Genomic DNA, 8,488 nt, shown 5'->3' on the forward strand with positions numbered 1-8,488 from the left:
CCGTGCCCCGCTCAGCAATTACGAGCCTAACAAGTGTTCAGTCGTTTCAGTAAAATTGGAACAATAGGGGCGCCTGGGGGGCTCAGTCCCTTAAGGATCTGTTTCTTACACTCATCTCAGTCCTTGATCTCAGACTGTGAGTTCAAGCCCCACGTTGGGCTCCACCCTGTGTGTGGAGCCTACTAAAAAAAATGAAAAAATGGAAAAGTAAGAGCTGTCGTGAGAAACATATTCCCAAACTCAAGGTGAAACGATTCCAGGTGGGTCTTTCCCCTAAGTGGACAACACAATCGTTCACCCTCAGCATCTGAGGGCTGCTGACACTTTTGATGCCTGGTCAGGAGAGGAGGAGGAGGTCAGCACTGAGAGCTCGCGTCCCCGCACAAACACTCCAGGGGTGAGGGCAAGGATCTAGCAGCAGTAATGGCTTTGCTCACAAGGAAACCAGCCCCTGCACCGTTGGGGAACCTAAAGTCCTCAGGACATGGTGAGCCCGCCCTCAGGGAGTGAGTCCCAGAGAGCCCCGGTGGAAGACACTCAGTCACTCCAGAGGAAAAATGTTCCTAGAGGTGGTTACTACCTTGTCAGTGAGGTGTGCCTGGCAAAACACAATCTTCACCCGTTCATGTCTAGATGAGCACCAGGCCACCTGCTGGGGGACGCGGCACAGGCTTGGAGTGGTCTAACACAACCTTAGTATTTATCGTCTCTCATTGGGTTTTCTTGGGTCTTATACAAGAAACAATGACATAGAATGCTTGGATGACACACAAACTGTCTGCAAGATCCTTGCGACAAACCAGGAATAAGACCAATCACTTAGGATTGAAAGAGTTTCTCTCCATCATTTCCTGGATCTCAATGTCTTACCTGGAGAGGTGATCCTTGCTTACTTCTGACCTGCCATTGGCTGTCTTGTGGTTGTTGCTTGTCTGAGATTTGATGTGATGTGGGCTTTGGCAACAAAATACAAATTATATATTATTATTTATTTCTACAAAACTTGTCCAACACATCAGTAATTGTCTAGTGCTACACAGAAAAAATATTTTGACAATACCTTCAAGAGTGTCTAGTAGCAGGTGAAGTGAAAAATGATTTTGTCCTATGAGGCAACACTGAAATTCAGTACACTAAAACCAAATGTTAAGTAAATCCTTTACGTTTTCATGTGATTCTAGTGATTTGGAATGATTTTAAATGTTTAAGTCCACTGAAATCATTCTGTCTTTTCAGAAGTTGTTACTTTGCATATGTACTTTCTATGTTATAACTTATATCTGTAAAGAAATTATAAGTCACATATCAAACTTAGTTATTACTTAAGCATCAATAGCTTGAACTTTTAGCTTAAAGTGTTTAGTCTATCTTAACCCCGAATTGGATAAACCCTACACTTTCCTTGTATCTATAAAGCACAGAAAGAAATACAATACACAACTCTCTCTATATATAAATTGTGTATTCATGCTCTTAAGTTTTCTTGGAAGGTTGAGTTAAAAGCATCCAGAAAGAGTCTGGAGACAAGACACAATGATGAAAAAAATAATACATGGTTGAGAAACCCATGCTCTAAACCCAAGTAGAAAGTGCCTAAGGAAAGCAAAAAGAGAAGTAGAAAGTAAGGGAAACGTTCAGAAATTGAAAACTCCTAAGTCCCCTACTTAAGGCACACGCACAAGGCAAGATGCTCAGAGAACCTAGAGCCACGGTTCCCAGACTTGCCCACCCCAGCCAGGCCAGCAGCCTCTGCAGGATCCCCAATGGCCCTGCCCTTCTCCTTCTTGGTGGCCCTGGTGGTGCTCAGCGGCAACTCCCTCTGCTCTCTGGGCTGTGACCTGCCTCAGAACCATGGCCTGTTTGCCTGGAGGGCCTTGAGCTCTGGGACAAATGAAGAGAATGTCTGCTAGCTCTTGTGACGGGTACACACGTGACTTTGCCTTCCCCAAGGAGGTGGTTGATGGCAAAGTTGCAGAAGGCTCAAGCCTCTCGGTCGTACGTGATGAACCAGAAGATCTTCCACGTCTTCTGCACAGAGCCCTCATCTGCTGCTTGGAACATGACCCTCCTAGAGGAATTCCCCGGGACTTTCTGAGCAGCTGAGCGTCTCTGGAAGCCTGTCCCATGCAGGCGGCGGGATTGGGAGAGACTCCGGCATGAATGTGGACTCCATCCTGAGGAACTACTTCAGAATCTCCTACCTGCAAGAGAAGCAATACAGCCCTTGTGCCTGGGAGACGTCAGAGCAGAAATCACGAGCTCCTTGTTTTCATCAACGATCTTGCAAGAAGGACTAAGGCGCAAGAAATGAGACCCATTTCAACACGGAAATGAACTCTCTGACTGAGAATATCACACTTTCCCGACGGAGGGCGTGTCAAAGACTCTCATTTCTGCTGTCCTGGTGACATGAACAGAGTCGATTTTTCCAGTGTTTCTAGAACATGTCAACCCACAAGCAGTAGTTGCTTCCGGATGACCATGCTCACGTTTATTTATCTATTTAAATATTTATGTATGTAAATACTTTTAAGATTCAGATTATTTCATATATTATGTGCACCTTTACATTGCAGAATATAATAAAATCTATTTTTGATATTTAACCAGCTCATCAATTTTTTCTTATTGAACTTTTTATGGGAGTTTTTGAAAGGGTAACACCAAGTCCAATTGTGCAACTCCATTGGAAATCGGACGCAGAATGCATTTACCTATCATACTACATTAACATCGGAAATACCAACGGACGTCCGCTAAGGCAACTTCCTCCAGCCCTTAGGCTTTAGGACAAAATAAATACAGTTCCAGGTATCTATATCAGCTGGTTGTAGGCATAGGAATTTATAAACAATCACCATACTTAGTGTTATAATGAAGAAGAGAAGGAAGTAAATTCTCTCACCTGCAGCTAGAACGGAGAAGGTCAGCCAGTACACATGAAAGCGGTGGATCCCTCTACAGGGGACTGGTAGACGTGGAGGCACAAATGTCCAAGTCAGGGAGAGGTGAGCCGATTTGACAAGAAACACCACTGGCTGAGGTCCATATCTAGCAGGGAAAGCTAGAAACAGAGGTGGTCCCTGGGGACGCTGTAGTGTGAGAAACAGAATAAACTTGATTCTGAAGCTCTCCAAGTGAAAGGGAGAGCAGAGGAGCCACAGGGAGACAGTGGACTTCTGGCCATACAGTACAGGGTCACAAGGAGGATGCTGATGAGCGTATCTAAGGAAATCAATGTGCTTTGGGGAGCATCAGTGGATTCCTGGAAGATGTGGATTGCAACTGCCTGCTAAGTCAGAATAGATGCCTTTGCTGCCTTTCCTGAGAGTCGGTCTGGTGGAACGCAGAAGCAGAGACCGCCATGGAGCAGGTGGGAGCAGGAATAAGAGAAGTCAGCACCTCTGAAGTGGAGAAGAATACAGCATGGGATCTGGGAATAATGTGGGTCGGTTTTTGTGTGCATAATTTGCCCTTTCATGTCATTGCCTTCTTCCTGGGTCATCCATGGAATTGATGTTCTGGCAAATCATGTTAATGTCTTTAATATTGTATTCAGACCGAATCGTGACTTAACTACGTTCAACGGTGTATCCTGTCCTGATTCTTACTACCTTGCATTATCGGTGAACTGTTCAGCTTTAAGAACTCACTGGGCAGGAATAGATAACTCATTCAATCCTTCATCAAATTATCTATTCCTATTGATAAAATAACGGTTCCTTTGATTATTGGCTTTATTAAATAGGTTCCTTAACTCCTCATCGGGACCCTGTTTACTACAGCAGCTCTACGCCACATTTCGTTTTCTAAAGAGTTGGATACGATAAGAATTCTTTTCTGCTACTCACTGGCAATGTTTCCACATTTAGGAATACCATAATCTTTGGTGGATCCCCAAATAACAAAATTCTCATGCACATAAAGACTGACAGACGTTCTTCAACAATGAGCGTGGGAAACTGGGTCAGGCATTCTCTTTCTTAATATCCAGAGCAAAGAAAACACATTGGTCAAAATCAGATGAAAATACATGGATCATGGGAATCCATAGAGTAAGAGTGGGTTGAGTAAAATTCAGGAGTAAAAACAGATTGAACGATTATGGCAGAATATTGTGAATATTACCTGACCTCGTGCACTTTAAAGACACCTAGCATTGCGTCTTTCACCAAGGAATGATTTCTATATGGTCCGTAAGTCTTATTTTTCTTCCCGAGACTGAGACAATTCAAGTGGACGCTGGGAGCACAGAGGTCTCCTATGCGGACGTGGCCCATAGCAGTGTCCCCAGCAGGGGTGACACCGACACGACACCAGCCGGCGGGGTAGCGGAAGGAAGTAAGGTTACTCCAGTGCCAGCTGCAAACTTCTGTTTCAACTGGCAGAAAAGTCTAGTGCCTTATGAGTATTTAGAAGGGATTCTGTCAACTTTTCCTTAGAACTTCAAGTCAGTCGTTCAGTTGACTCACACCACACCCCCTGGGACCACACACAACAAGAGACGACAACCCTCTGGCCTCTGAAGTGGAATCTGGAATCCTTGATCCCTCACACTCCCCTCCCGACCGATTTCATGCCATTTCCTCTCCTGGCTCTTCAATCCTCTGTCCATTTCTATCCATCGCACTTTCTAACAGGTGCTTCCAGACAAGCCATTATCTCACAACTCCTTAACGTTCGACCTCGGTACCTTCAGAATAATTCACTCCTCTGGGTTTCGACTTCTCTCCAAACAGCTGTATAAATACGCCTGATCCAAGTGGAGATGTTGAGAAGATAGAGTTAAGGATTTCAAGGATCTCAGAAGAGTTAGCCTGCAATCAGCTTTAGTGTTATCATCATAAAACATCATCATCACTGTTCTTATCCAGAGGAAGAGCAGAATTATTCAGGATCATTCCGTTCCCTTGGCCTTAATACTAGATGTATCAAGGCAAGCTTCCTGGCCTGAGTGGATTTCTCAAGTAGGTCGAGCGCTCAGGCAGGGCGAGTATCCTCTCTCCTTCCACGGAGGGTGAGCAGCTGGGGTGCTGGTCGCCAGCCTCTTGTGAGCTGGTTGGTGTGACTCCTCTCATCTCTCCTCACCGCTGAGCACATGTGGTTTGAATGAAAGAAAACTCAGGTGGCTGGTCTTGCCAAGCTGAGGGCTGCCCGGGGCCCCAGGAGCTGGTCTCGTGTGAGCCTCTGGCCCAGAGCAGCCACTTTCCTGACTTAGGGTAACTCGGTGCAGCCTTCATGCTTCCTCTGCCGAGCTGGCCTCCCGATATTTGCCGCATCAATTTTGCTACTTGCTTACACTCTGGCATTTCCTCAACAGAGCCACTCTTTTCACTTCTGTGACGTTCAGACGGAACATCTGTCTGCCCCTCCCCACACACCACTGTCATGTTTGGCTCTCTAGGAAAGTTGATGAGAAACAGAAGCGGATGTCTTGAAAGTGATAGAAAACCGGTGCAGCCCCTTGGCCTTTCTTTCACTTCCTTTAGGCCCATGATCCTCGCGATGACGTAGAAGAGGAGGCAGGCGCAGCAAGGCCGGTGTGTGTCCGTGAAGCACTGTGGACGAAAAGATTAAGTCATGCAGATCTTCTTGGTGTAGTTACTGAGAGTGAAAATGCAATGGCATGACTAAGGAGAGGCAAGAAGGCTGTTTCTCCTAGCGTCACAGCCTGGGCCCTCGGCCCCCCGCATTCTGAACTGGGCAGATGACCATGCTGAGATGCCTCATGAAGGACGCAGACTGAAGGAACTTCTCAAGTCATTGGTATTTTTGTTGGAAGTTTCACCAGAGACAGAATCCAGTGGGTTCCCGTGCCCGCTCAGCAATTACGAGCCTAACAAGTGTTCAGTCGTTTCGGTAAAATTGGAACAATAGGGCGCCTGGGGGGCTCAGTCCCTTAAGGATCTGTTTCTTACACTCATCTCAGTCCTTGATCTCAGACTGTGGGTTCAAGCCCCCACGTTGGGCTCCACCTGTGTGTGGAGCCTACTAAAAATGAAAAAATGGAAAAGTAAGAGCTGTCGTGAGAAACATATTCCCAAACTCAAGGTGAAGCAACGATTCCAGGTGGGTCTTTCCCTAAGTGGACAACACAATCGTTCACCCTCAGCATCTGAGGCTGCTGACACTTTTGATGCCTGGTCAGGAGAGGAGGAGGAGGGGTCAGCACTGAGAGCTGCGTCACGTACTCCAGGGGTGAGGCAGGATCTACGCAGCAATGTGGCTTTGCTCACAAAGGAAGCCAGCCCCTGCACCGTTGGGGAACCTAAGTCCTCAGGACATGGTGAGCCCATCCTCTAAAGTGGTCGAGGCGGTGGTGAGCTCCAGTCACTCCAGAGGAAAAATGTTCTAGAGGTGGTTACTACCTTGTCAGTGAGGTGTGCCTGGCAAAACACAATCTTCACCCACGTTCATGTCTAGATGAGCACCGAGCCACCTGCTGGGAGGCCTTGGCACAGGCTTGGAGTGGTCTAACACAACCTTAGTATTTATCGTCTCATTGTGGGTTTTCTTGGGTCTTATACAAGAAACAATGACATAGAATGCTTGGATGACACACAAACTGTCTGCAAGATCCTTGCGACAAACCGAAATCAGACAATCTTAGGATTGAAAGAGTTTCTCTCCATCATTTCCTGGATCTCAATGTCTTACCTGGAGAAGTGATCGCCCAACACTTCTGACCTGCCATTGGCTGTCTTGTGGTTGTTGCTTGTCTGAGATTTGATGTGATGTGGGCTTTGGCAACAAAATACAAATTATATATTATTATTTATTTCTACAAAACTTGTCCAACACATCAGTAATTGTCTAGTGCTACACCGAAAAAATATTTTGACAATACCTTCAAAGAGTGTCTAGTAGCAGGTGAAGTGAAAAATGATTTTGTCCTATGACAACACTGAAATTCAGTACACTAAAACCAAATGTTAAGTAAATCGCTACGTTTTCATGTGATTCTAGTGATTTGGAATGATTTTAAATGTTTAAGTCCACTGAAATCATTCTGTCTTTTCTAAGTTGTTACTTTGCATATGTACTTTCATGTTATAACTTATATCTGTAAGAAATTATAAGGTACATATCAAGCTTAGTTATTACTTAAGCATCAATGGCTTGAACTTGGCTTAAAGTGTTTAGTCTATCTTAACCGAATTGGATAAACCCTACACTTTCCTTGTATCTATAAAGCACAGAAAGAAATACAATACACAACTCTCTCTATATATAAATTGTGTATTCATGCTCTTAAGTTTTCTTGGAAGGTTGAGTTAAAAGCATCCAGAAAGAGTCTGGAGACAAGACACAATGATGAAAAAAATAATACATGGTTGAGAAACCCATGCTCTAAGCCAAGTAGAAAGTGCCTAAGGAAAGCAAAGAAGTAGAAAGTAAGGGAAACGTTCAGAAATTGAAACTCTAAGTCCCCTACTTGAGGCACACGCACAAGGCAAGATGCTCAGAGAACCTGAGCCACGGTTCCCAGACTTGCCCACCCCAGCCAGGCCAGCAGCCTCTGCAGGATCCCCAGTGGCCCTGCCCTTCTCCTTCTTGGTGGCCCTGGTGGTGCTCAGCGGCAACTCCCTCTGCTCTCTGGGTTGTGACCTGCCTCAGAACCATGGCCTGTTTGCCTGGAGGGCCTTAGCTCTGGGACAAATAGAAGAGAGAATGTCTGCTAGCTCTTGTGACGGTACACCGTGACTTTGCCTTCCCCAAGGAGGTGGTTGATGGTAAGCAGTTGCAGAAGGCTCAAGCCTTCTAGAGTCGATCACATGTGATGAACAGAAGATCTTCACGTCTTCTGCACAGAGCCCTCATCTTGCTGCTTGGAACCACGACCCTCCTAGAGAGAATTCTGCTCGGGACTTTCTGAGCAGCTGAGCGTCCTGGAAGCCTGTCCCATGCAGGCGGCGCGAGTGGGAGAGACTCCTGGCATGAATGTGGACTCCATCCTGAGGAACTACTTCCAAAGAATCTCCCTCTACCTGCAAGAGAAGCAATACAGCCCTTGTGCCTGGGAGACTGTCAGAGCAGAAATCACGAGCTCCTTGTTTTCATCAACGATCTTGCAAGAAGGACTAAGGCGCAAGAAATGAGACCCATTTGAACACGGAAATGAATCTCTGACTGAGAATATCACACTTTCCCGACGGAGTGGGCGATGTCAAAGACTCTCATTTCTGCTGTCTGGTATTGTTTATGAACAGAGTCGATTTTTCCAGTGTTTCCAGAACATGTCAACCCCACAAGCAGTAGTCGCTTCCGGATGACCATGCTCATGTTTATTTTTCTATTTAAATATTTATGTATGTAAATACTTTTAAGATTCAGATTTTTTCATATATTATTTGCACCTTTACATTGCAGAATATAATAAAATCTAGTTTTGATATTTAACCAGCTTATCATTTTTTCTTATTGAACTTTTTCTGTGGGAGTGTTTTGGAAAGAGGGTAACCCAAGTCGAATTGTAGAACTCGAATGG

At 45.4% G+C, this 8,488-nt stretch overlaps 1 pseudogene; it reads left to right on the forward strand.

The window, feature by feature from the left end:
* The first annotated feature begins 1,547 nt into the window (after positions 1-1,547).
* Positions 1,548-8,099, forward strand: LOC121103068 (annotated as a pseudogene).
* Positions 8,100-8,488: the final 389 nt, after the last annotated feature.

The sequence above is a fragment of the Ursus maritimus genome, unplaced genomic scaffold (assembly GCF_017311325.1).
Source record: "Ursus maritimus isolate PB19 unplaced genomic scaffold, ASM1731132v1 scaffold_17, whole genome shotgun sequence".
Taxonomy (NCBI): domain Eukaryota; kingdom Metazoa; phylum Chordata; class Mammalia; order Carnivora; family Ursidae; genus Ursus; species Ursus maritimus.